The 27870-nt window shown below is 46.4% G+C and overlaps 2 pseudogenes; both read left to right on the top strand.

Moving 5' to 3' along the window:
- The first annotated feature begins 2396 nt into the window (after positions 1-2396).
- Positions 2397-9663, top strand: LOC127225552 (dnaJ homolog subfamily B member 5-like; annotated as a pseudogene).
- An 8797-nt stretch (positions 9664-18460) lies between these two features.
- LOC127225548 (uncharacterized protein C9orf131 homolog) lies at positions 18461-20165 on the top strand (annotated as a pseudogene).
- Positions 20166-27870: the final 7705 nt, after the last annotated feature.

Raw genomic sequence — 27870 nt, 5'->3', positions numbered from 1 at the left:
GCTATGCCCCCCCCCTTCATCACTCCTCTACCCCACTTCCCTCTCTTCACCCTAATTCCTCTTCTTACTCTAAGCTCAAATTCCTTTACATGTGGCACATCAGGAAGGGGCAGGGAGTTTAGAATATGTAGTTTTTTCTCCAAATTCCAGGCCCCTCTCCTGCCCTAATCTGGGACCTAGGTACTCCAAGCCTCAGTTCACAGTTCTATCCAGCTTGCACGGCCTCGTAGGTATCTAAATCTGTCTCTTGAAACTGGCAAAGAATGGGGCGAGAGCATTTTCTAAGGCCTTTTCTTTGTCATCAAATCTCCCAAGAACCCCCTCCCCCTCTTCACCCCCAGATTACCCCCTCCCACCCCCGCTCCCTCCAGCACAGATGGGCCTGGGAGACAGTAACGTGGGCGCCAAGCTCGGTGTCTGCTGGAGCGGCGGCTTCCGCTGGCGACCGCCTCCGCAGCCCCTCCTGCTCTGAATATCGGGGACACTGGGGCTGAGATTTAATGATTTACTGGGGGTTGGGGGCAGAGATGACAGTGTATGAGGGTGTTAAGAAAGAGGACCGTAAGAAGCTGAGGTAGGGGGTTGAAGGGAGAGCTATGAGCTGTGATATTGCAGACCACGTAAATAGGGAGAATTACGAGTAAGACAATAGAAAAAAGAGAAAGAGAAAAGAAAAATACAGAACAAGACTGAATCCTGGGGTGAGGAAAGGCTGGATTTCATGGGGCTAAGGAAAAAGGATTTACAAAAAAAGATGAAAGGTTGGTAGTAAGGGGTCTCAACTGGGCTCTGTGAACCCCCAAGTGGCTGAGAAACGGCTGCTCCCAAGCCAGCCAGCAGCCATCGTGAAAGGACTACGCAAAAAATGGAGAGGAGTTGGACGGAATCGGAAAGGTGTCACTCCTGTAGTTACCAGTTACTAGTGAAGAGTGGAGATGGCAAGGACACGTCTCAGGTCTATCCCGGTCTGTTTTGTGTAACAGTTAAGCCATGACAGGTCAACCCCAGATCAAGATACGGTAAAGCTAAACCAGGTCAGGTCAGGTTGGCTCACACTTTGATAAAAGACAGGTAAGAAGAGGGGACATTTTGGCAATGGTCCTGAGGCTACACCTCCCCCGGTGCACTATTTTCTACCTACTTGACTCTCCTAAATGAAGAAAAGAAGAATTCCTGGTGTCACCGCCAACTGGTGAGCGCAGTTTTTCCTATTAGGTTGTCTTTGAGGTTCACTTTTTTCCAGAAGGTTCTTCCTGGACTCAAGCGGCGGCCAGCATGTCTCATCTCCATTCTGGAGATTGGGCTAATGTAGTTGCCCAAAGGCTTGGGTCGAAGTCACAGGGACGAGCCAATAAAATCAAAGGGCGCCTGGAGTTGCCTCCCTCTGTCCTTTTCACCAATGACACGACGAGATGGAGAAGAGGTGTGGTTGATTGATCCTGGAGGGGCACCAATCACACCCACACCAATCACTGCCCCGAATGTGTGCGCGTGTGGCCGGGTGACAGGGGCGGAGAAAGGGGTGGCTATCACCCGGACGCTCGTTGAGAGGTGTCCAATCACAGCAGAGTCTGAGCTGAGTGACGGCAGACAGTACAATGGGAAGCGCGGAGGCGGAGCCGTGGGGGCGGCTCCCTGTCCCGCTGTCTGCGGCCGGCGGGCAGGCGACTCTCGTCCCGAGTGGAGGCGGCGGAACCGGAGCCGGGGGAGGGGGCAGCGGCTGATTGAAGGACCGCGGCGGCGTCCGCAGCTCCTCACCGGTGAGGGCGCTGAGCGAGGACTCGGGGGTCCCGGGAGTGGGGCGTCGAGAAGACAGGTCCTGGTGTGGGGGGTGGGACACCGAGGGTCCATAGCCTCCGCTTCATAGGTGCGGGGCCTGGAAGCCCGGGGTCTGCCAGGTGCTGGGTGTCTGCGACCAGGGTCGGGTTGGGTCGGGTCGGATTGGGTTGCGCCGGGCAGGCGTTTCTGAGCAGGCCAGGGCCAGCCAGCTGGGGTGACATCACCGACCCCCCTCCCCCGCGCGAACCCCCCTCTTTCCTCTCCCTGCCGCGCCTTTGTCCCGGCCAGGCTCGGCTCTGCCCCGCCCCTCCCCGCCCATCTGCGGAGGGAGGAGGTTCCCCGTCAGTGACTTCATTGAGTAGCTTCTTGGGGATTGGGTTTGGGTCCTCCCCAGAGAGGCGCAGAGGGAGCTCACAGCCTCTCGCAGGGCCCTCACTATCATACCTGTCACAGGTACACACGCTGCCACTCAGCAAGCACATACTGTCACTTCCATCCTCACTGTCACACAGACATACAGCCACTCGCATTCAGCCAGACACTGCTGTACCTGAGAGCAGGTGGCCGCTGGACCTCTCCCCTTCACTCCGCACCGGGGATCAGGTCCAGCCTCTGCACGAGACGGGCCTTGCTGGGCAAGGGCCTCTGAGAATCTGAGGAGGTGGCTTCCAGAGCTACAGCGTCCCAAGCAGGCTCCGGTGGAGCGATCAGAGGTGAGGGCTTGGCTGGGCATGTTTAAGCGCACAGTGCTCTCCTGCCCACCCCCAGCAGCACCCCCACTACAGGCTCGAGGAGCTCCCGGAGCTTCCCACACTTCTGGGGAGAAGACTTCTTAGCCAGCTTGATGTTTAAAATTCAGCTGGAACCCTTAAAACTTCGAGCTGGACGCTGAATGGGTTTTTGTACAGTTGCGTTAAGTCCCTCCGGAGCAGGGGCACTCCCTAGCCATGCCGAGTCAAATCCTCCACATCAGCCATTCCCTGCACTGTCCCCCTCCTCCCTGGCACCCCCTCATCTCATCCGTTCACTTCACCTGTATGTTTGAATGAATTGTACCCCATACCATTCATCTCCCACAAACTCTGTTTCCACAAACATCTCCAGTATTCCAGTCCTTCGGTTCTCCCTCTCAAGCCATCAGTCACCTGCTTTCCACTTCAGCCGTTTGCTTTTGTCATTTCTTACACCCCACTGTCAGTACCCTCTCTCCTCCCTGTCCTCCACAGTCCCTTTTGCTATTTATCCTCATTTCTTCTTCTCCTTTTTTTTATTTAATTCTTAGCTCTCCCTTAACACATTCCTCATTCCTCATCAAAGGCAGAGCCATGCCATGGGGCTCCTTTGTCACTCTGCCACGTGGCTTGTGGGGAGGGAGAGGGAAGGAGGGTAGAGAGGTGGGAAAGGAGGCAGGTCCTGAGAGTTCACCCTGTGTCTATGGAGGCAAGAGAATTGTGGGTGGAGAATAGCTAGGCAGGTGGGTGCCAGAGAGGAAGGTGGCAGGTGGGTAAAGAGTTAATGAAGGGACCACAACAAGGTGGGTGGGCTGGTAAGCCATGCCACTTGCCCTCTGTCCTCTGCTGGAGTTCCCTGTCGCCCCTGTTGCTGTCCTAGGGTTTCCTTCAATCCTGGGGTAAAGAAAGTGTGGGCTGAGGCAAAGATGGCAGACCACCCCATCTCCCTCTCAAACTGCTTTTAATGCCGCTTCCGAAAATGGCTGCCCTCCCCAGATGCTCTTTCTTCTCTGCCTCCCCCAACGCCAGTCTCCCCCACAGACGTGACATGCTGGTGTGGGGGAAATGGGGGAGTACCCGCCTTTATGGTGGTGCCTTCTCTTTGTCAGAAGGAGGTGACTCCCAGTACCATGAGTCAACCTAGCCACCTGCAGCAGGCTCTGTAGGGGCAGGGCTAAGGTCATTCTCTTTGCCTACCTGGGACACCAGAGCTTTTCCTAACTGTCACAGCTCTTCTGCTAGGACATCTTGTCCATCTCACTACTGTGAAGTACTCGAGCAGAAAAAAAGGCCTCAGCTGTGGCTGCCAGAACATTGCTAGAAAACTCTGGTTCTCTCTGTTTTGACAAGGGTTGGCTGCACCTCAAACAGGCCAGAGGACTGCATCTAGCCATTCCCTCAAGTCCCCTCTCTTCATATCATCCACAGATCCACTGATGAATGCAGGTTAGAGTGGAAGAATCAGAGCCCCACGCTGATGTCCTTGAACCCCACTTAGAAGGAGTAATTGGAGGAGTATAAGCCTAGCACGGATTCAGATCCTAAACCGTAGGGGCAGATAGAGGAGGGGGCTTGCAGCAAAGGTATTTAGGACATGGTGGTTAGTGTCCGCCTGTCTCCTGACACCTAGGCTTAAGAAAGCCTTATCTCCGGTGCTTTTGTTCACTACCATCGGCACTTGTAGGCAGCATAGACATGTATTCACACTTCAGTGTGTAGATACTCGGGAAACAAGCAAAGGCAACTGTTACCCTGGTTGGGGGATAGACAGTGTCCCCCCCTTGCTAATGAGGGTGTGAGAAACAGAAGTTCCCAAAGCTGTGAGTCACTCTCGTGATCTGAGTCACATGTGGAAGCTTAGCATAGTTGGGGGGGGCAGAGGGATCTGGGGTCCCCAGTGGCAGAAAAGACTCCCAATTCCCATACCCTGATTCAGCTGGTCCTGGGCTACTGCTCCCAGCTGTCCTCCAGCCCGGGCACCATGCCTGAGGTGTGGCGTAGGAGAGACTACAAAGCTCAGGTGACCTCACTCAGTGCACTGACCTTCGACAGCTTCTGTGAGAGTCTGTCAGTTCACAGTGCCATCTCATTCAGAAAGGTCTCTCAGGGGTCCTCAGGCTGGCCCAAGGGCTCGGGACTCAGCCTAGTCCCAAGAAGTGGGCCACAATCTTCATCCAGAAGCGAAGGGAATGACCGAATCCTAGCATGTCAGAACTGGAAGACATCATCTAGTCCAAAACTTTCACTTTACAGATGGGACACAGAGACCCAGAGAACAGGCATGACCTATTGAAGGTCACACAGGGAGTCATTTAAGGGCTACAGGATCAGCAGGAGGGGGCTGGGCTGTAGAGAACAGGGTACCTAAGATTGGCCCTGGGTTCTTGCAGAAACAAGGAGCCCAGCACCGGTCCAGTGGCTGTGATGGGAAAAGATTATTACAAGATTCTCGGAATCCCATCAGGGGCCAATGAGGATGAGATCAAGAAAGCCTATCGGAAAATGGCCTTGAAATACCACCCAGACAAGAACAAAGAACCCCAACGCTGAGGAGAGAAGTTTAAGGAGATTGCTGAGGCCTATGACGTGGCTGAGTGACCCTAAGAAAACGGAGCCTGTATGACCAGTATGGGGAGGAAGGTAAGACGGTGGTATGGACCCAAACCTGGACCCCTGAGTTTCTCTGGAGCCCTGGGTTCATAGCGGGGTTGAAGGAGGAAGGTTGCCTTAGAGTAGCTACTCACTCACTACCTGGTCTCAGCTCACTCTCCTCCCTATCCCTCTCTCTTCCCCCTCCCTAGTCCCCTTCTGGCCCTAGAGTTTGGAGTCTGGGCCAGAGTGCCCCCCTCCCTTTCCTTCCCAGCCTTATTAGTCCTGCCTGAAGTCTCTGCTGCTTCATTGGCTGATCTGAAAGGTTGGGGAGAGTGAGTCTGTGACTCTGTGAGGATGGCATTTACAGTCATCAGCATAAAAGTCTGGCCCTTGAACAGCCAGGGAATTAACCACTAGAGTTCTGAGTGGAGATGGCTGTTGCCACCGTCCCCCAATCCCTAGCCACTTCAGGCCAGCAGAACAGAGATTTGCCTCCCAGAGGAAGTGGCAGGGATCCAGGAGTGGAAAGGGAGATGTTGTTGGCATCATATCCTTCCCAGGGCAGTTGGTGGACATGCACAGGGCAGGCAGCAGGAAAGGCCCAAATAAAGCCTCTAAGAGCCTGGCTCCTCCCAGCACATCCCACAGGCATGATGTAGCTGCTAATTCTGGGCCTGCCCCCTCGGGGCCCCTGCCTGCCACCCGCCAGCCACAGGCACCTGTCAGGCTATATTAAGAGACATTGTCACAGCTGAGGACTCTCCTTTTCTGGGAAGACCTGCCCTTCCTCCTAACGACATCCACCATTCTTTCACACTGTCCTCCTCTTCACCTTCCCCAGCCTGTGCTCAGAATGAAATGGGCTAATGGCATGTACTGTGCCTGATTAAAAGCAGGTGCTCAAGAGCATTTCCTCCCAGCCCCTCTTCATTTTGTTGTTCATCTCTGCCATTCTCTTACCTGTACCCCTCTTCCCAGCCCCCTTTTCAGTCTCCATGCTGTGAGCTCATTCCATTTTTCCCTGATCATTCTTAGACTTGCCAGTTCTCAGAGCCCAGGCACCTGCTCTAATCCCAGGCATTCTCGCAGCTAAGGAGGGAGGATGGGAAGTGATGGGAGTAGGGAAAGAAGGGAGGCAGTGCAGGCACCATGCCGCCTGTGGTCTTTCTCAGAATTGCATTCAATGCTGAACTTAGCCTAACCTTTGTTTAGGAAAGGAGTTGAAGAAGAAACTTCCCTCCCCCCACCTCATACATGACCAAACCCAAGTGAAGGCAACACCTAGACCCAGACCCTAGGCAGCTCCTGGGTCCTGGTGTAGATCACATGCACAGTAGCCCCGGGAAGACCTCTGGGTTGGAGGGAGGGAGTAACAGCCTTGGAAAGTCAGTTCTATTTGCTGTCTACCCTGCTTTTCTTCAACAGCCAGGCAGAACAATTGTGCACAGAATCTGTATGAAGCTCGGGCTTGGCACAAGTTGTTCTCTGCTTGAAGTGGGGAGGGGTGGGGTGGTAGAACAGGAACCCCACAGTGAGAATTATCCCCTCTTGTCATCAGTTCATTCTCCTGCTTTCTCACCAAGCTTTGCCTGTCTCTCTCTCTCTCTCTCTCTCTCTCTCTCTCTCTCTCTCTCTCTCTCTCTCTCTCACACACACACACACACACACACACACACACACATCTGGGTTTTTGTTTGTTTGTTTGTTTGTTTGTTTTGAGACAGGCTGACAGGGTTTCTCTGTGTAGCTTGAGCCTGTCTGGCACTCCCTCTGTAGACCAGGCTGATCTCAAACTCACAAAGATCTGTCTGCCTCTGCCTCCCAAGTGCTGGGATTAAAAATGTTTGCCACCATTGCCAGCCCTGCCCAACTTAAATTTGCTTCATAGCTAGCTTCCTTCAACAGGAAGAAAGAACAGACCCTTAGGGGAGAGGTTAAGCATTAAGCAGCAGCTGCCACAAGACACTGAATGCCTACTACTTACTTGCCCTTTCTAATGAAACCCAAACCTGTCCATGTGGTCCCATGAAATATGAGGATAATTTAGGCCCAGGTTCCCAAGGCCAATTGAAATTGTAGATAAAAGGCCTCAAAGAGGACTAAGAATACAGCCTAATGCTAGAGCGCTTGCCCAAAGTGTACAAAGCCTTAGGTTACCAAAAGCATTAAATAAACAAATAAGTAAGTTTCAATGAGAGGGGCCTTCCCCTGGCCTGATTCCCATCTGTGAATCTATATATTTTGTATCAGTCTGTGTTAATTCCCTCCCCATATTTCCCAATATTCCATCACACACCTACCATGAAAGCACCATCCAGAAACCTGAGTCCCTTAGACAAGATCCAACTCCAGAGAGAGAATCTCTGGAGTCATCCCTTACATGGTGCCAGCCCATTGATGTGTAATAGTTGCTCCACATTGGATGGGGAATGCTGCAGGGCTGGTCCATTGTAGTCTGCGTCTGTACGCTGTGTGAATGACAGTCCCTGAAGCTGTGTAACACAGGGTCAGGGTATGGAAATAAAGTAATTTAATTTTTTTTCTAGGAAAACAGTTCCTCATTTCCATGTCAGTGAGCTTTCTTGTTTTTTGAGGCCTCTTGATTTCCTGTTGGAGCAGAGTTTGGGAAGATGAAGCAGAATGAAAGCTGTTTTCTCCTAGATTGTGTTTGCACTTTATTTAGGACAGGTCACTTACTAGCCCCTCTATGGCCAAACCCTATCTGTTTGTCTCTAGCCCCGTGTATCTTGGGAAGTAAACAGAGATTTGGGGGTCAGGTATAGCCTGTCATGTGATACGAGGCCAGCTGCCCTAGCTTTTATGAGGCATGTTTGGACTGATTAAGTGGGAATAATTATATAACAGAAGCCATCTACTAAGTCCCCTAGTCCTAGCTTTTCCACTCATTGGTTAACTAGCTTGATGGAATCTGAAGATGCAGGTTCTTTTGGGTTTGTGTTTTGAAACAAGGTCTCACTACACAGCCCAGACTAGCCTGGAACTCTCAGTCACCTTCCCAGTCTTTTGAGTATTGAGATTACAGACATGCACCACCATGCCCAGATACACATTCCTAAATATGTAGTTAATTGCGTGGATATTAATCTGTTCAAAACTTTTCTTACTCTATTAGTCTAGCCCTCTCTGTGGGAATTAAAGATTGCTTCTTTATCTAGGTCCATGAACTGACAACTTAGTGGGCAGGGGAAAGAGACTGGGAGGGGGCCATGATGGGCCACACTGCCCCTAACTTCTCCTCCCCTTTAGGCCTCAAGACCGGCGGTGGCACGGCAGGTGGTTCCAGTGGCTCCTTCACTACACCTTTCATGGGGACCCTCATGCCACCTTTGCTTCCTTCTTTGGTGGCTCCAACCCCTTCGATATCTTCTTTGCCAGCAGCCGCTCCACTCGGCCCTTCAGTGGCTTTGACCCAGATGACATGGATGTGGATGAAGATGAGGACCCATTTGGTGCCTTTGGCCGCTTTGGCTTCAATGGGCTGGAGTAGGGGTCCGAGGCGAGCCCCAGAACCACTATACCCCCGACGCAAGGTGCAGGACCCCCCTGTGGTGCACGAGCTTCGGGTGTCCCTGGAGGAGATCTACCACGGCTCTACTAAGCGCATGAAGATCACAAGACGGCGCCTCAACCCTGATGGGCGAACTGTGCGCACTGAGGACAAAATTCTGCACATCGTCATTAAGCGTGGCTGGAAGGAAGGTACCAAGATCACCTTCCCCAAAGAGGGCGATGCCACACCTGACAACATCCCAGCCGACATTGTCTTCGTGCTCAAAGACAAGCCTCATGCACACTTCCGCCGAGATGGCACCAATGTGCTCTACAGTGCACTGATCAGCCTCAAGGAGGTAGGCATGTGTGATTGTCTGTCTGTCTGATAGGAAGCATCTTCTTTCCTTTTGACCCATCCATCCACCACCCCACTCCACCCAATGACTGTGCACATCTATTTTCCTTTCTCTCCACTCTCTCTGCCTCCCTTTTCCTCACTCTCTGCCTTATTTTCCCCAGGCGCTGTGTGGCTGCACTGTGAACATTCCCACCATTGATGGCCGAGTGATCCCTTTGCCCTGCAATGATGTAATCAAGCCAGGCACCGTGAAGAGACTCCGTGGGGGAGGGTCTCCCCTTCCCCAAGGTGCCCACTCAGCGGGGAGACCTCATTGTTGAGTTCAAAGTTCGATTCCCAGACAGATTAACACCACAGACACGGCAGATTCTTACAGCACCTACCCTGCTCCTAGACTGCCCTGGCGAGTCTGGAGCCTACCACAGCAATACCCCCACACACACCCCATCTCATGTGGACCTGGCTGGGTGTCCATGGGACACTGGCACTTTTCTAAAATGCAAAAAAGCCACTGATTGTCAGGAAAATGTTCCTGTCCCCAACCCCTTTCAGAGCTGGGCCGCTTTGGGGGAATGGGAGGGAGGTGGGGGAGAGCTAGCCCAGGCCAGGGGTCAATTTTCTGTCACTAGCTTTGAATCCAGTCCCTACTCCAGTGGCTGGAGAGTGACTTGAGTGCTACTTGAAGATATAGATTCCTTGTCCACGCCTGTAAATAGCATGTCTCCTCCTCTCTCAGCCTTGCTAACACCTTCCTCTCCCTTCCCTTTGGCTTCCCTCCTGTTTCTGGAAAAAGAGGACAGAAAGGACACCCCCCCCCCCCAGGTCTTTAGTGTCCAGGGCTATCCCACAAGTATTCATGCACATGATGCACTCTGCTAAAGTGGTCTGTGTGTCCCTCTAGGAGACGAGAGGAGAGGACATAGGGAAGGGGAAGGTCCGTTACCTGTGAACAAGGCCATTCATTGAGCACGAGACACTTTTCACTTGGGGCAGGGAGGTGAACTAACACTCAGGAGCCTCCCCAACAGCTGCCCTGCCTATACCCTGCAGAGTTGTAGGGTCTGCCCCCCCCCCCCCGCAGCTGCTCTAAGGAGTGTTCAAGGGTGGAGAAAAAAGGGGCTGAAGCATTATAGTTAAGAGGTGGGGCAGGACCCTTCGCCCAGGCATCATCAGGAAGGACAAGGGCTTTGGGGTCAGGTGGCAGCTATCCCCCCCAAGAGATTCAGGGTCACAGGTTTCTCCCCACATCTCTGAACTCAGGGCCTAGCCACCCCAAACTTCCAAACCCCACTTTGTGATATGTGAAGCTACTTATTTCCTACCTTTCTTGGAGGCTGTGTCAGAAGTTTTCAGCCCCTCTCTGCCTGTGTGACCCCCACCCCTCTCCCACAGTTGTATAGAAGTCAAATAGTGAAGGAGCTGGGAGAAGACTACTTCAGCTGGTCCTGGGGTGGGGTCTTTAGGTTTTCTCACTTTGACAAGCCCCTGAATGTTTTTATAGTAGTTTTTTGTATTTTTTTGTAATGACAGTATTATGAAAAAAATAAAGTATTTTAAAAATATGGCCTCTGAGCAGGAGCAGGGCCCCTGGGGTGCAAGCAGAACACAGTGTCACTGCTAGCCTCCTTCCAGAGCCCTGATAACCCCCAGAAAAGCCAAGCAACCTCAGTATAAGCTAAAGCCAGCCCCTCCTTCCTATAAGTGCTGACTTTTGGAATTCCAGAACATATACCCCAAACAACAAAGCTAGAAGCCATATCCAAGCTATGTGCGGAGAAGAAGATACCCTTTGCTGTGAGAAACAGAGCCTGTTCTCAGAAGCTGTGTCAACATGAGCTCTAACAGACTTGCCTAAACATCCTCTTTGAATCAGAGACATTTTATTCCTTGGAAGGGATGGAGAACTTTCTGACTGATGAGAATAGTCACACTCCCAAAGACACAGTTTAGCCAGCAAGTATGCTGGAGGAATGGCTCAGCATCTAAGAGCACTTCCTGTTCTTACAGAGGAGCCAAGTTCAGTCCCCAGGACACACATCAGGCAGCTTACAGCTGTTCAGGGGAACCTTACAACCCCTGGCCTCCCTCTGGAACCTACACTCATGCACGTGTGTACACATGCATACACACATGCACACACAATTAATTAAAAATAATAAAACTATTTTTTTAAGTTTGTCCACCAAAAAAAAAAATGTAGCTAGAGAAATGCTGGAAGGGCCTGGCTGGGGATCTGGGTTTCCAGAAGGGCACTAAACATAGTTGCTCCTTGATTCACATCATTTTCTAAGGTTATCTGTCCTGGTACCTGTGTGCCTGTCCCTGTTAAACAACTCTCTCAGGGCCTAGTTAACACTGCATAAAGGCCACTGCCTTTTCTACTTGGGTCTGGGTAGGAAGGAACCCTGTGGTTACAGGAATGGCCACCTTCAAGTTAGCCAGCCACACTGCCGGAGACAGGCCCAAAACTAACAAGACCACTGTCCCAAGTACCACAAAGATGGCTGTCTTCTGTGGGTCTTGGTCCCCACAGGTGGACACTGGGCTTCTCTGGACCTTTCTGACTCACTATTCATCTTGGAGGCTCCTGTGGGAGGCTCTTCCTCCAACTCACCAAACCAGGGTATCTGGACCACAAAGATGTCTATTATGGGTAGGGTGAATCCCACTCTGCATAATCCTACTCCATTCTCTCCTGCACTAGGAATTCTAGAGTGGTCTCACACATTTGAGGCTAAATATTATCTTGTGTCTTCCCTGACACCTAAAATTTCAGGATCTGGACATCCTGGACCAGAATTCTCCTTCTGGTCCCTCTGTGAACACACAGGACCTAGAAATTTGTCCTGTCTTCATGTTTTGACTGAACTCTCTTTTTTTTTTTTTTTTTTTTTTTTTTAATTTTTTTTATAGTATTCTGTCTGTATTCTTCCAGGCCAGAAGAGGGCACCAAAGCTCATTGCAGATGGTTGTGAGCCACCATGTGGTTGCTGGGAATTGAACTCAGGACCTCTGGAAGAGCAGCCAATGCTCTTAACTGAGCCATCACTGAGCCATCACTCCAGCTCCGACTGAACACACTCTTATGGGACCCTGCAATCCTAGAAACCATGCTGAGGCAAGATAAGCTTCCACTGGAATGTGTACATACATACATACATACATACATACATACATACACACACACACGAAAAAAGAGAGAGAGGAAAAAGGAAAAGAGAGAGGAATATAGGGCAGAACTTTATGAAAGTAAAGAAACTAGGGAGTGTTTGCTGGATGGCTATTGGATTTTCTCACTTGGCCAAGTTTTTAATGTGTGTGTATGTGTGTGTGTATGTGAGAGAGAGAGAGAGAGAGAGAGAGAGGGAAATTCCGTAATGATAACTATGGCAATCATTTGTCTATTTTTTATGACAATAATGTTTTTAAGGACTGGAGAGATGGCTCACAGATTAAGAGCACCAGCTCTTCTTCCAGAGGACCTGAGTTCAATTCCCAGCAACCACATGGTAGCTCACAACCACCTATAATGAGATCTGGGTGCCTTCTTTTGGTGTGCAGGCATGCAGGCAGAACATCATTTACATAATAAATAAATCTTTGAAAACTTTTTAAAAAGAAAATACTATGTTTTTAGACTTGGCTTGCCTGAATCTTGAACCATCTTAGTCACTGGAGTCACTCAACACTCAACCATTTAGTTTCTGGATACCTCTCAGCTCACTGGCTGTCAGGACATCTGATGGTGACTTGGACCTCCTTAGATCTCCTTAGACCTCACTTTTTCTTGGCCTCTTTGGACTATGAGTGGATTTCCAAATCTCCAATATCCTTCTAAAGAGGAAACTGAAAAGCTGCCCCTCTCTGTGATGCTTCTCTTCAACCCCCTCTAGTCTTCTGCCCCTGAGCACTGCCCCTCCACAGCGGCAGTCTGTTATACAGTGCCCTCTCTCACAACTGTAGCTTCAGTTATGGGTGATCATGGGCCCTCTTCTGACCTCTCTCGGGCACTGCATGAATGTGGTGTGCAATCATACATTCAAGCAAAACACTCATGCAAATAAGAAAGTAAAGTACACACACACACACACACACACAGAGAGAGAGAGAGAGAGAGAGAGAGAGAGAGAGAGAGAGAGAGAGGAAGAATAAGGAGAATAGAAAAGTAAAATACAGAAAGAGAAAAGGGTTTTTTCTTTTTTTAAATTTAGTATTTTTTTCTTTTTCCTTATTCCTTATTTAAATTAGAATCAAGCTTGTTTTACATGTCAATCCCAGTTCTCTCTCCTTCTCCTTCTCCTCCTCCCCTGCCCCCGCCAACCCCCCATCCCATCCCCTTTCTGCTCCCCTGGGAGGGTGAGGCCTTCCATGGGGGATCTTCAAAGTCTGTCATATCACTTGGAGCAGGGCCTAGGACCTCCCCTTGTGTCTAGGCTGACAGAGTATCCCTTTATGTGGAATGGGCTCCCAAAGTCCATTCATATACTAGGGATAAATACTGATCAGCTACTGGAGAAAAGTTTTTAAGTCAACAAATCAAATCTTGGGAGTTGAAAAATACAGTATCTGTAATGAAAATTTTGATTGGAATGTTAACAGATTAGAAAGACAAAAAAATCAGTATGCTTAAAAATAGGCCAATGAAATTATTCAATTTGAAGAACAGAGAGAAAGGAAGAATAAAGAAAGAGTAAGAAAGCCTTTAAGACCTATGAAACACCACCAAGCAAAACATAAATAATAGAAGTTATAGAAACAGGAGAGAAAAGGTAAGAAATGTGCAAAGTCCTGGGTTGGATACCCTAGCACTACAAGAAAGGAGAAGAAGATGGAAAAAAAGGAAGATGAATGACTGAAAACTCTCCAAATTTAATGAGAGAACATTAATATGTATACCCAAAAGTTGAGGGATGGAGATCAATGGTGAGTGCTTGCCTGGAATGTGAAAGGCCTTGTTCAATCCCAGCACTAGAAGAGTAACCCCAGGTGGGAGGGTGAGTGGAACAATGAAAAGACCTGGGCAGATCACTTCTAACTTCAGTAAGGCTTGGAGCTGATTGTAATCAGAAGCCATACAATCAGAAAGCACTCATGATATAATCCAAGTGTTGGGAGAGAAATTCTATACCCAGAAAAACTGCCTATTAAAACGAAGGAGATAAGGTGCATTGCTGTAATCCCCACAATGATGAGACTAAGGCAAGAAGACCATAAATTTGGACTAGATAGCAAGTTTGGGGGAAACCTGGAGGAAGGTACATCTAAAGCCAGACACTAATAAAGATGGCACACACCTTTAATTCCAGCACTGAGGAGAAAAGGGCAGGTGAATATTTGGATGTTCAAAGCCAGTCTGGTCTACTTAGTGAGTTCTGGGACAGTGAGGGCTACATGGTGAGACTCTGTCTCAAACAAAACCCTGAAGGAGACCTCAAGACATCCCTAGGTAAAGACTGAGAAAATGTATCACCAGAAAATATGTTCTAAAATTCCTTAAGGTTCCTTCAGGTTGATATAAAGAAAACTAAGGGGTAACTCAGATCTACATGAAATAGAGAACTAGTAAAAAGTAATTACACAGATAAAAGTAAAAGTATATACAAATATTTGTATTTTTATTTTACCACATATGACAGCTCACAACATCTGCAACTCTAGTCCCAGGAGAACCAACACTCTCTTCACTCTCTTGGACACTACATACACGGTGCAAAACATACATGAAGTTAAAACACTCATACACATAAAATTAAATGTAAAAAAAAAAATCGAAAAAAGATTCCTGCATAAGTCAGTATTTACATTACAAAAATAATATGTTCAAAAGGGCATGTGTTTGTGCACACACACACACATGGATCCACACATGCAAAAACAGACATGCACACATGAAAATGGAATAATAAAAATTGAGATGAATAAATGTAAAAGATGATAGAACCTTTGTGCTCTGCATGGAGATAATGAGAAAGGTACTCACAGGGCAGTATCTCAGCCATCGAGGAGCCTATTTTGTGAAAAAAATTTTTTTATTTGGAAGGAGAGACCCTGAACTAAGAATGCCACTGAAGAGGTTCTTTGCTGGAAAATAACTGCTTAAAGATGTGTTTTTCTGAGTTCAATTCCAAGGCACCCAGAGCACTACAGCTATGGCATAGTGTGGCTAGACTACTTATCAAATGGAAAGCAGAATCAGCACTAAAGAAAACTAATACAAGTTTGGGGGAAAAATGCCTAGTAACAGAGACCCTGTTGGAGCAGCTGAAGTGAAATCAAAGGTTAACTGCAGAACAAGACAGGCCCACTAGGTCTCTAGAAGAGCTCTAAAAGGAAGGGACAAGCCAGAAGGCTCAGTGGGTGCTGGCTGCCAAAACTAACAACCTGAATTCAATACCTGGGGTCCTTGTGGTGGAAAGAGAGGATCAACCTCCTGCAAATTGTCCTCTTACCTCTACACATGTGCCATGCCATTTGTACCCACACACATACAAAAAAAATAAATAAATGTAATTAGATATCATTAATTTCAAAGGTAGATGAGGAAAAGTTAGTGACAATACCTGGGCAAAGGCAAAGTAGCCTTGTAACAGAGGCAGAGGTTACTGTTTTTACAGTGAATGGGGAGGGAAGCCAACAAGTTGGGCAAAATTACAAGGCTGAGGTAGAGTATGGCATGGGAAGCTGAGTCTCTGGAGGATCCCCCCATCTCTATAGCTAGTGCATCTATGTGGTTTCCACTGTGCATAATTGACAGGTTCATAAATAGGCTACTGTTAAGCAGGATCACCCAAGGAAACTGTCGATTGGTTTTCAAGAGGGTCTGGTGGAAGGATGAGGCCAAAGTCAGGAAGATTCAGGCAGAGGAACTGTGGGCCAGGGACACTACAGGAGCACAGAACTGTGGGCCAGGGACACTGCAGGAGTAGCATCTTACCTAACCTCCCCAAGCAGAGGGTCAGTTTCTACCCTTGCTTCATCAGAGCCTCCAAGCAGAGAACTTGCTACAAGCTGCCTTCACCAGCAATCTTCTCCATATGACTAAAAAGACCAGAAGTGCCTGCTACAGACAGGGGCAAAACAGGGACAGGAAGGCCTTCCAAGCCTGAGGAGTCAATCACATCTTATTGTATGTATCACTAATGTACGACCTTATTATTCTTTGTGCCAGAAATTTCTTTCAGAAATTCTCTGGTTACTTGCCTTCCACGCCTGATTTCAATCCAACCTGCACTAGGGCTCTAGACTGGCAGGGGTCACACTAGGAAAAAAGGCACAGAAGAGATTAGTGAATCCTACCCTCCATCTCCAGCCCCAGTCACCTCAAGAACAAGCAAGTCCTGAGTCTCATGAGCTATTTTCTGGTAAGCTCTCTAAGTCTTGGTCACATATACCAAAATTAATTATAGAAGCTGACTATAACAGTCTTTCTTGGGAGGCTCTGGGGTGGGTACTTGAGTGGCCAATGACAACTAATGAGCTCGATCACACAATAACACTTTATTGTAAAGTGCTTTCTTGTCCATTATCAGCATGCTGTGAGAGACACAGGCCAAGAGTATCTCAAGGAGGAATACAAGCCTCAGGGAAGCTAAATAATTTGTTCAAAATCAAGACTCAGAAAACTGGTCTGAGACATTTTGGTCTACTGTGTCACACTGCCACCTGGTGGGCATATGTCAGCAATACAGTTTTTCCATTTTTAGAGCTAAGAGGAACCAGAAAACTGGTATTCCAGATGCTTCTTTCTTCCTTTAGTTTCCTCATTGTGAAGTGTTCTGCTGACAGAAATGAGCTCTAGCAACAAAAAAAAGACTTGGAATTTGGTTAACTCTTGAGAGCTCTGAGCAGAACAAATAGACTGTTAGTGATAAATGCCTATTTAGTGTGTGTTCTTTCCTTTGCACTAATGCTGAAGGACTAGTAATGACAGAGATCATAACAGCAAGTGTTTAACCAAGGTATAGTGACTCTACTATATCGATCAAAAGGGCCAAGACCAAGATCACCAAGAAGCCTTTCAGAGGGCAATACCCAATATGTATGCCATATGTGAACAGAATTCAAAATGGCCTTCAACATAACCAAAACAGATGGTTCCATAGACAGAGAAGATTCACATGATATTCTGGCCTCACTGGAGAAAAACTCAGCTGGTAAATACCTGGATACTGTACTGTAATTAATGAAACTATAGCCCCATTGATTTTTCTCGGCATGTTTGTTGATAAGTTTAATAGCACAGATCCTGAAAATGGCATCAGAAATGCTTTAGCTTGCCTTGAATAAAGAAGTAATTGTTGAGCTGGGCAGTAGTGGTGCATATCTTTAGTCTCAGCACTTGGGAGGCAGAGGCAGGTGGGTCTCTGTGAGTTTGAGGCCAGCCTGGTCTACAGAGTGAATTTCAGGTCAGCCAGGGATACAGAGAGAAACCCTGCCTCAGAAACCAACCAAACCAAAAAAAAAAAAAAAAAAAAAAAAAAAAAAAAAAAAAAATCATAACTAAGACTCGGGCTCAGAATGGCAAATATCACATGTTCTCTTGCATGCAGATCCTAGCTTCTAACTTTCTTAGATGTATATTTATGTAAGGGTGTAAGGGTGAGTGTAGAAGATCAGGAAACTAGAAAGGGGCCAATGAGAGGAAAGAGAGACTTCAACAAAGAACAGTAGAAAGGTAACAGAACATGTAATATGAAAGTGGAAAAGGATATATGGAACAAAAGTGCAGGAGTACAAGGAGACGGCAAAGAGGAAGGGGTTGGGGTGAAAAACAACCAAAACTAAGTATTATGAAAATGCCATAAGAAAACCAATTGTGTACTAGGAGTAAAAACACACAGAAGTGGTAGTGCACACCTTTGATCCCAGCACTCGGGAGGCAGAGGCAGGCAGATCACTGTGAGTTTGAGACCAGCCTGATCTACAAAATAAGTTCCAGGGTCACCATGTCTCAAAATACAATATATACATATATATATTTACATACATACATACATACATATATATATACACACACATAAATATATATGTAGCAAACTATATACCAGTTATTGTTCTAAATACATATATTTATTTAACCTAAACCTGAGGTAACAGGCCTGGTGTAGTGAAACACACCTTTAATCCCAGCATTCAGAAAGCAGAGGTAGGCAGATCTCGATGAGTTTAAAGCCAGTTTGGTCTACAAAGTGAGTTCCAGGACAGTCAGGACTATTAAAAGAGACTCTGTCTCTCAGCACTTGGTGGGAAGAAGTAGGTGGATCTCTGAGTTTGAGGCCAGCCTGGTCTACCTAGTGAATTCCAGGATAGTTAGGGCTATGAAGAGAGACCCTGTCTCAAAACAAAAATAAACAAACAAATAAATAAGCAAAAAGAGAACAAATAAAACCCCTGAGGTATTAAGTTGTTTGACTGAGATTTCATAGACAGGAAATGAAAACTAGAGTTTGGATGGCATAGTTCAACGTTAAAATGTATGCCCAAAAGCATGCATAGCTCTGACTCTGACAATCGAGATGAGGGCAGCACTGAGATTTCACTGCATAAGATGCGTTGTCTAATAGAGGTAACATTTTGGCCCTAAGCTCCAGGAGAAGGCTCTAGGATCCATGTGGGGGTTGGGGGTTCTGTGTTCTATGATGTAGTGATGACCTCAAGAAACTGCCACTAAGCTGAAGAAAATGGAATGGCTGCTAGAAGACCTGCTTAGAGCTAAGGGAGATATTGGGCTTCTCCAAGGTCAGCTAACACATGTTCTGGCCTGCAGACATTGCAGCAGCAGCATCTGCCTCCAAAGTCCAGGGAATCTGGTGATATTATTCTTGTTCATGGTTTGGCAGATCCAAAGATGGTGGCAAATTGGGAAATGGCAACAGCTTCAGCTCTGGTGCTCTGGAGACATGATGATACAAGGCAAGGTAGGTGACCAATGACTTGGATGTGGATCCAGACAACTATTGAAATGACATGTAGGTCAAATGAAGGGCCATTGTTATTTATGGATGTGGTCCCTGATAAGTGATTTTTAAGGCACAGATTACTGACTGGGTGAGTGCTCAGTGACATGATTTGAAAGCAAGTGACTAATCACTGACCCTAGGGTACATTCGGAAATGGTGATCTCTAAATAAGAACTGGGTTTTGACATAAACAATGCATGAAGAGCAGGTTAGTGACCACTCATCAGAGCTGTGGGGCAGGTGAACCTGCAATGTAGAACAGAAACTAATGAATGTATGACACATCACACATCTCTAAGAAGCCATCATACCTAATAGTATTATGCTTATTCCCTAGGGACTACAACTTCTGCACCATTTTGCCTTCCTTGATTCTCTGTGCAAGCAAGAGTCAGAGGAGGAAGAAGAATATGGGGGAAGAGAAGGAAGAGGAATCATTATCTCTGAGCCCACTAAAACCATATTCTCCTTCCAAAGATGCTTCCACTGGAAATCAATTCACTGCAGACCCACACCAGCCATCCTGTAGTTCTGGGGGCCTCCCCAAGGCCACAGGGATACAAGAACAAGTATTCACACAACCCTCAAGCCCTTCCAGATCCTTCCCTACCTTCCAGATCCTGACCAACCTACCTGTGAGGAACAAGATAACTTCAGGGAGTTCCCTGCAGCAGAGAAAAAGCCAGCTCTTCTGGGGTCTTCCATCGCTACACAGTGAGTCCTTGGAGACTATTTTCCTGAGCTCAGAAGGCCCTTCTCCACTAAAGTTGTCTATTTGTCCTTCTGTCTTCTTCAACAAGGTTCCCTTCCTGCCTGTGTACAACTTGTTGCTTCCCCTATTATCACTTTCCAACCTACTATCCTACTCCTAAAGCCCATACTATGAGAAATCTAGAAGGAATAGTACCTGGTTCTCAACTAGTTCAATCTCCACCTTCCCCTCTTATCCCATTAGTACCCTCCAATCTTAAGCCTTTGCTTATAGATTGTAAGGGAATCATATCTGACACCGACACACACACACAGTGCTTTACACAGCAGAAAGAGGTTCCTTGTGTCTCTGAGAATCAAGCCCTACACTCACAGCCTGAGCTCCAAAAATCAGACCTTCCACATTCTTGTATTCATCTGAGGCCTGGAGGGAGACGCCAGGGGACCCCAGCCTCCAGCAACACAATCCAGACTCACCTTCTGCCTCTCTACTGTATACTTCCAATCCTCATGAAGTCCTAACTAGGTCTGAGGTCCTACAGACAACCATGAAACAACACAAGCACCCAAAAGCCTCTGAATCTGCAATGCCAACTGCAAGCCCACACCCAGCTTCCCTGACAGAATACCAGAAAGCCAACCTTATGAGAGAACTGTCTGGATTGAAAGCTCTCTGGGAAACCACAGTGCAAAATGAGAACCCTCAGATCTATGCACTTCCAATCTCGAACCCTTGCCAATTCACAGTTCCCATGACAGAACCTCAAGAAACTGACCCTCCAGGAACTCCCCCTGGATATGAAATTCAGTGGAGAATCATACAACATAAAGATAACCCCCAAGCTTTTGATCCCCCAATGCCAGCCTCCTGTCAACCACCAGGTTCTCTGTCAGAAGTAAGAAATGTTAACCCCAAAGGAGGACTTTCTGCACTGAAGGACTTCTGGGGAAACATGGGACATAAAGAGAAACCGCCTATTTCTAAGTCTCCAGTGTCAGCCCCCTGCCCTCTTCTAGATACCCTGTCAGAACACCAGAGAGAGAACCCCCTAAAGGACCTGTCTGGACACGAGCCTTTTGAAACTCCAACCTTGGACTTCAACATGTGGTTCTATGAAACCATTCCTGCATGTGTCCCATTGGGATCTGAGACTCCATTGAAAGGTAAACCTAGCACAGAAAATCTTCGTGTCTATGCAGACCTAGTTTCAGCTCCTAGCCTTCCCTCTGTCTGTCTGCCAGACTTTGCAATGTTGGGCCCCCAAAGAGTCTTTTTTAGAGTCTAAAGCTTTATGGGAGACCAAGGGGCAGAGAAAGAAGCTATGGGTGTGTGATTCCCCATGTCCTGACCATGTACCACCTATAGCCCCCTTTTTAGAACCACACAGAATCAATACTGTGGATGACTTCCCTAGATCAGAAGCTACATGGAAGGATACTGAGCATACAAGAAAATGTTTGTCTTCTGAGTCTCCATTTCTGAACCTCAACCCATCCCCAGCTCTTGTACAGCCACCCCTCAGAGTTAGCCCCATGGAGAACCCATTTACATCTAAAGTTTGGTGTGAGAACATTCAAAGAAAAAATAACTTCTTGGCCTCTGAGCGTCCCGTGCAAAACTTATCCCAACATCTATTTGGAGCCAGCTCCTCGGGAGTCCTCTCTAACCCAGCTGGAGGGTACATGAAGCAGAATGAAAACTGTTGTGTTTTTGTATCCTCAGTTTGGGAATCCAGCTCACCTCCAAACTCTATTTCAAAGTCTCACATAAGTGAGCCTAATGGAAACCCGTGCAACTGTAAGCCTATGGAGTCAGCGTCAGAGCAGAGAAAGGACTCCTGGGCCACTAAGCTACCAGCCTCCAGCTTTCTCTCTGCTCCATCACAAGAGCCACACCCTGACATTGAATTTATATGTAGAAATGTACAAAAAACAGAGGCCTCCCAGACCCCCGGTCCTCTGGTAATGAATCCTCTGCAACTACCATCCTGGCCTCCCATTCTAGCTAAAGCCCTGAAGTCTGAACCTAACCAGTGTGGTCTACAGAAGGAAGAGATGCTCTCAGAAGCCAAGGCAAAGGCTCCATCTTCCCAGGGTGGAACCGTCTCAGGGGTGTGTGACCACCCTGTGAGCCATGCCTGGCAATGGAGTAGAGAATTAAAGATCAGACTAAAGAAACTAAAGCAGAGCCCCACTTTCAAATCCCCGGGCCCACAACACTCACTTTGCAGCCCCCCAGCCCTTAACTCCCCAACTGCAGAATCTTGGGGACTCTCTTGTTTCCCACATCAGACTCATCTTCTCAGCATGCACTCCTGCTCTCCAAGTGGTGATCCCTCAAAAGTTCAAAGGACAGAACCTCAGTTTGTCCAGACCCCTCACCACCCTCACCCTTCTAGCAAAGCAGAACAAAAGTCTCAAAAAACAAGGGGATTAAAGGGAAGGTAGTAGTCCAGACACTATCCCCAGGGAATGTTCATGCAAAGGCTAATGAAAACTGCTTAGGAATGGGAAAGCCCTCAAATACAGGGGCTCTGGTCTCTAGCAAGAGACGTCGAGACAAGACTTTAGCACTACCTTCAGCCCAAAAGAAAGGGAGTCCCAGAAAATCCAAAGCAGAGAAATGTGAAGGAAGGACTAAAAGACTGGGATCATCCACTGCCACAGGGAAAAATAACCCCGCCCAGGCAAGTAGACCAACAGAGATCCCTATACACAGATTTCCTAAAAAGTCTCAGGATAGAGCTCAGCGTTATCCACACGCTGTTCTTGCTCAGCAGTTTCTCTCAAATGCTGTTGGTCCCCAGGATCAACAAAGGGCAGGCTGGGTAGCTGGTGATACACAGAAGCCTCACTATTGTAAGCACTGTGCTTGGGCCCCCAAGGAGAAGCAGCTCCCATCCTCCACACTCCAGCGTCCCCCTAACAGAGGTTTTCAAAGGTTGTTAGCTAAATTTCTAGGTGTCCGTAGACGCCTGCCAACTAAACCCAGTCAGAAAAGTATGATAGTACTGGCACCCAGTATCTCACAACCTGAACCAAACCAGGTGTGGGTACAGAAATAAAGACAAATAGAGAAATCCTAATAAAGTAGTTCAATTAGACAAATCCTATTTACGTCTTCTTTAATGTATAGGTTACTAAAGATACCAGTTCCCTATTCTTCTAGAGCCATATCCCATATTGATTAGGTTCTAGAGCAGGGTTCTCAAACTGAGGGTTTGAGCAGCCCTTTGACACGCATTGCCTAAGACTATCGGAAAAATTATTCCTAATAGTAGCAATTATGGAAATCATGATAAAGCTGCAGGGTCAGAGGAACACATCCTGGTGCTGTTTCTGAGAGACAAACACTTCATACCATTCACCTAAGTACCAATGCACCCATTCACCTAGTACCAATGATATAAACAACTGTTGTTTATATTTCACATAGTCCTTCTCTTCATTTACTTGACCTATATAGATTCTGTTGTTGTTTTGAGACAGGGTCTTGTATAGCCTGGACTGGTCTCCAATTTATTATCTTCCTCCCTCAACTTCCCAAGTTCAAGAACTCCAGGTGTATGCCACTAGGTTTAGCTTCTGTATTTCTAATCATTTCTTCTCAGCTTTACATCTCAACTCTGCTCTTTTCTCTCTCAACCCTGCTCTTCTCCTTCCTTGAATTAGCTTATTTGCCCCAAGGTCACAAAACATTTTGGAGATGTGGGAGATTTGTGATTTGTCTTTTTGTTTTTCTTTACTAGAGACTAAATCTAGGGCCTTGCAGTGCTCAGCAAGTGCCCTACCTCTTGGCTAAATCCCCAACCCATTTTCACGTTTAGTAATTGCCCATTTATAGCTTTTACCCATTTTCCAGAAGCACTCTTAGTGGTATGGTACTAGCTGAATGGATACAATAATTCAGACAAAATACATTTGCCCAAAGTCCAACACATCTCACAGCTAAAATTGAGGGACTGACAGAGATGCAACTCTTTCCTGCCTTGTCTTTTCTAGCTTCTGGGGAATGGTTATGAACCTTAGCTAACTCCCTTTCTACACTTCCAAAGCCATCAAAGGCAAGACAGGTCTCTCACATTATGTATCTTCCTAGCCTCTCTTGTTTCTCTCTTCCTTTGTGGGGGGAGGGGGAACTGGGGATTGAACCCAGGCAGGGTCTTGAACATTCAAGGAAAATGCTTTACCACCTAGCTATATCCCTAGCCCATCTTTTCCCACTTTTAAGGATCCTTGTAACTATGTGAACCTGCCTGAACAATCCTAGACATTGCCTGGTTTACCAAATCCAGGGCTTTAGCACTCTTAAGTTATAGGCCCAGGCTTCGCATTTGTCTTAAAATTCAAATGAAGGAGCCAGGCATGGTGGCACACACCTTTAACCTCAGCATGCAGGAGACAGGCAGACAGATCTTTATAAATCCCAGGCAGCCAGGGCTACACAGAGAAACCCTGTCTTGGAAAACAAACAATAAAAAAAAAAAAAATCTGATGATGAATGATGACTTTACTCCCTCTTTCATCCTTAATTCTCCTTTGTATGTACAATAACACATCCACAGGTTACATAGATTAAGGATGTAGACACCTTGCCAGGTATGATGGTGTGGCATACAAATTTACTCTAAGCAATCCAAAGGCAGTGGCAAACAGACCTATGAGACCCAGGCCAGCTAAAGCTATATAGTGAGACCCTGTCTCAAAACAAGACATAGACATCTTAGAAAGCCATCATCCTACATATAAAATGTATTAAGTCAATCAAATTCCATAATGAAACTAATAATTTTTCAAATTAACTAAAAAACATTAAGAGGGAAAAAAAGGTACTAACTCAATTTCTCATGATAACTGCAAACATTTCCTTCCAGTTTTGTTTACAATGACTCTTAATATATCAAAGTCTCACATCTTATGTAGTTTTAAGACTATTTTTCAAGACAGGGTTTCTCTGTATTGCTTTGCTGCTTGTCCTGGAACTAGCTCTGTAGACCAGGCTGGCCTTGAACTCACAGAGATCACCTGCCTCTGTCTCCTGAGTGCTGGGTACCACCAGTGCCCAGGTCAACATTCTCCCTTTTTTTTTTTTTGTTGAGGTGGACTCTCGTGTAGAACAGGCTGTACAAACTTCCTGTGCTAGGGTTACAAGCATGTACCACTCCGATACCTTTATGACCTTGACTTCTAAAGTAATTTCCGAACATTTATAGTTTGTATATTTAGGTTGGTAAACAAACATTTGAGCATGGAATTTAGTAAAAGTCTAATCCCCCCCAAATAATGCCCAATTTCACCAATCCCATACTCTAGAGTCCACTCCACTAAATAGACCATAGAGCAAAATATGGGGCATTTTCAAGCATTTCTAAACCTGATCCATAGGACCTCATTTTATGAAAAACTTACTTTTCCCTTTAACTTTTTTTTCCCCCATAAGGTCTCCCCTTCACAGACCTGCATGTTCTGGAACTCAAATTATAGACCAGGCTGACCTTATACTTACAGAGAAATGACTGCCTCTACCTCCCAAATGCTGGGATTAAAAGGGAGTACCACCACTGACCAGACTGGCCTTGAACTTGTTATCCCTTGCCTCTGCCTCCTTTAGAAAATCCTATGAGCATGCACCACCACAACCACCCTAAACCCATCATTCTTAATTCTTCCTATACTCGTCTGCTTTAATCCATCATTGAGCCCTAACACACCTATAAAATCTGTTTCAAATCCATCTCCACTATCACTTTCATAGTCCAGTCATTTCTCACAAGACTGGTTGCCCTAATCCTTTCAATATATTTTTCACTGCTATAGTTCTCTAGAAGTCAACACAATTTCAAGTGTATGTCATAAAATTGAGTAAAAGGAACAATGCTAGCCTAGTTTGCACAGGACCCTGAATTCAACCCCAGAATTGCAAAGGAAAAGAAAGCAAGTCTCCCTCCACAGCAAAAATGTCTTCTGTCTTTTTTGAGACAAGGATTGGAGACACAAGTCTCACTATGTAGCCCAGGAAGGCCTTGAATTTACAATCCTCTTGCCTCCGTTTTCCCAGGGGAGTGGGGGAAGGGGAAAAACCCTTTAAACGATATGTATGCATGGTGGCTTACAACTGTAATCCCAGCAGCTGAGATGCAGATATGAGGAAGCAGGAGGATGACTCCCAAGTCTGAGGCCAGCCTGGGCTCTATAGTGAGTTCCAAGCCAACCTCAACTACAGAATAACAACCTGAATCAGAAAAACAAAACAAACAAAGCCAGGTGGTAGGGGCACATGCCTTTAGTTCCAGCACTCTGTTTTCAGAGTTCAAGGCCAGCCTGGTCTAGTGAATGGGTTCCAGGCTACAAAAAGAAACCCTGTCTAGGAAAAAAAAAAAATTTGAGCAAAAGGACATATAGATGTAATTTGTTATACTGGCCTGGTCAAAATAGTTGTAAATGATGTTTGGCCTACTAAGGAAAGTTTGAATATGATATGTCTAAGTCTGAATATGGTATGGCTATCGGACTGGTTCTTGACATCCCCAACCCCAAGGAAATTACTAAAAAAAAGACCTTATTAACTTTTATGATAATTTTGTGAAATTAACTTTTACTCGCTGAACTACTGAGCTATATGGTTCAGCGAGTAAAACCATTTACTGCCAGACCTGGCAGCCTGAATTCAATCCCCCTAAACCCACAGTTCAAGAAACAACTCCTGCAAACTATCTTCTGACCTATATACTCAACACCCACAGACATACCCATAAAATACATACAAATACACATAAATGTAAAAGAAAATTATAAAGTAGTAAGAAGCCAGGCATGCTGGTACACACCTGTAATCTCAACATCCAGGAGCCTTAGGTAAGACATCAGTTTGAATTCAAGGCTAGCATGGAACACACAACAAAACCTTGTCTTTAAAAAGCCAAGCATAGCAGTATATGCTGCTGAGAGCCCTTATCGTTTATTACAGAAGTAGAAATTAATATTCTAGGTGTCAACCCATCAAAGTTAACTTCTGATGGAAGAAACTTGGCTTGCAAGGTTTGCAAGAAATAGACACCAGAATATCTGTTACTTCTGCCTGTAATTTTAAATGTGCTAACTGCATTCTCTCTCTAGCCTGTACAAGTATGGGTCTCATATTTACATTCCTGATCTACTGGGTACATATATCTGTGGGAAGTCAGGAGGATGAGTTTTCATTTGGCTGTATAATCTTGATTTATAGAATATATACTGGGTACCTTGTATTCTCGAAAAAGGCCCCAGAGAAAAGAAACTCTTCTCACTCAGGGATCAGTGGGAACAAAGCCACAGCTTGGCCCAGAGGCTGGAAATGGCAGGCCCCAGATTTTTCACTACATAACCCTTTCCTCTATTTACTCTTTTCAGATATGCCAGGCACTTCTTGCCACACCCTCTCTGAGACACTAGCAAGACAAAAGGTGCCCTGAAAAGTGCATGCCTGGTATTCTTGCTATTGCCAGAGATAGCTAATTGTATCTGTGTGGCTATATAACCTGGAAACCTTGTGAGATCAGGGAGATCTTTTGAAGAATAGAGAGACATGAGAAGAATATGTGTATGAGCTGATCCATTCACCCTCAGATCCCTTTAACCAGCCACCCTCTACACTTTCTGTTTAGTGTCTTGCCTGAACCCTGAAGGGGCAGAGGCTGGCACTCAGAGGTCCCTGATAACACACCTTTGATCCCAGAACTCCAGAGGCAGAGGCAGACAGATCTCTAAGTTTGAGACCAATCTGAAACTATTATTAAGTTTCAGGACCGCCAGTAGTGAATAGTGAGACCCTGTTCCCCACCACCTGCCAAAAAGAAAAAAAAAAAATTAAAAAAGTAGTATCTCAAAAAAAAAAATGTAAATGCCACATGTGGGCTAAAAGAGTAGCACATACCTATGATCTCCCAGCACTATAGAGGTAGTCAAGGAGGACCAAAAGTTCAAGATCAGCCTGGGCAATGAAATGGGATATTGCATCAATAAACTAATTACCACAAGGAAATTAACATAATTTCATGTGGGGCTATGATATAGCTTAGTGACGAGACACTTACTTAGCATACATAATTCTCAGCATTGTAAAGAAAAGTACTCTATGAAGAGACAGACATTTACCTACCTAAAGACATAGAAAGATGATTTCTGGCCACTGGAAATAAGTTTTGCTACATATGGTAGTACAGACCTGTAATCCTAGCACTTGGACAGT

The sequence above is a fragment of the Phodopus roborovskii genome, unplaced genomic scaffold, assembly GCF_943737965.1.
Source record: "Phodopus roborovskii unplaced genomic scaffold, PHOROB, whole genome shotgun sequence".
Lineage (NCBI taxonomy): Eukaryota > Metazoa > Chordata > Mammalia > Rodentia > Cricetidae > Phodopus > Phodopus roborovskii.
This window is presented reverse-complemented; position numbering and strand designations above follow the sequence as displayed.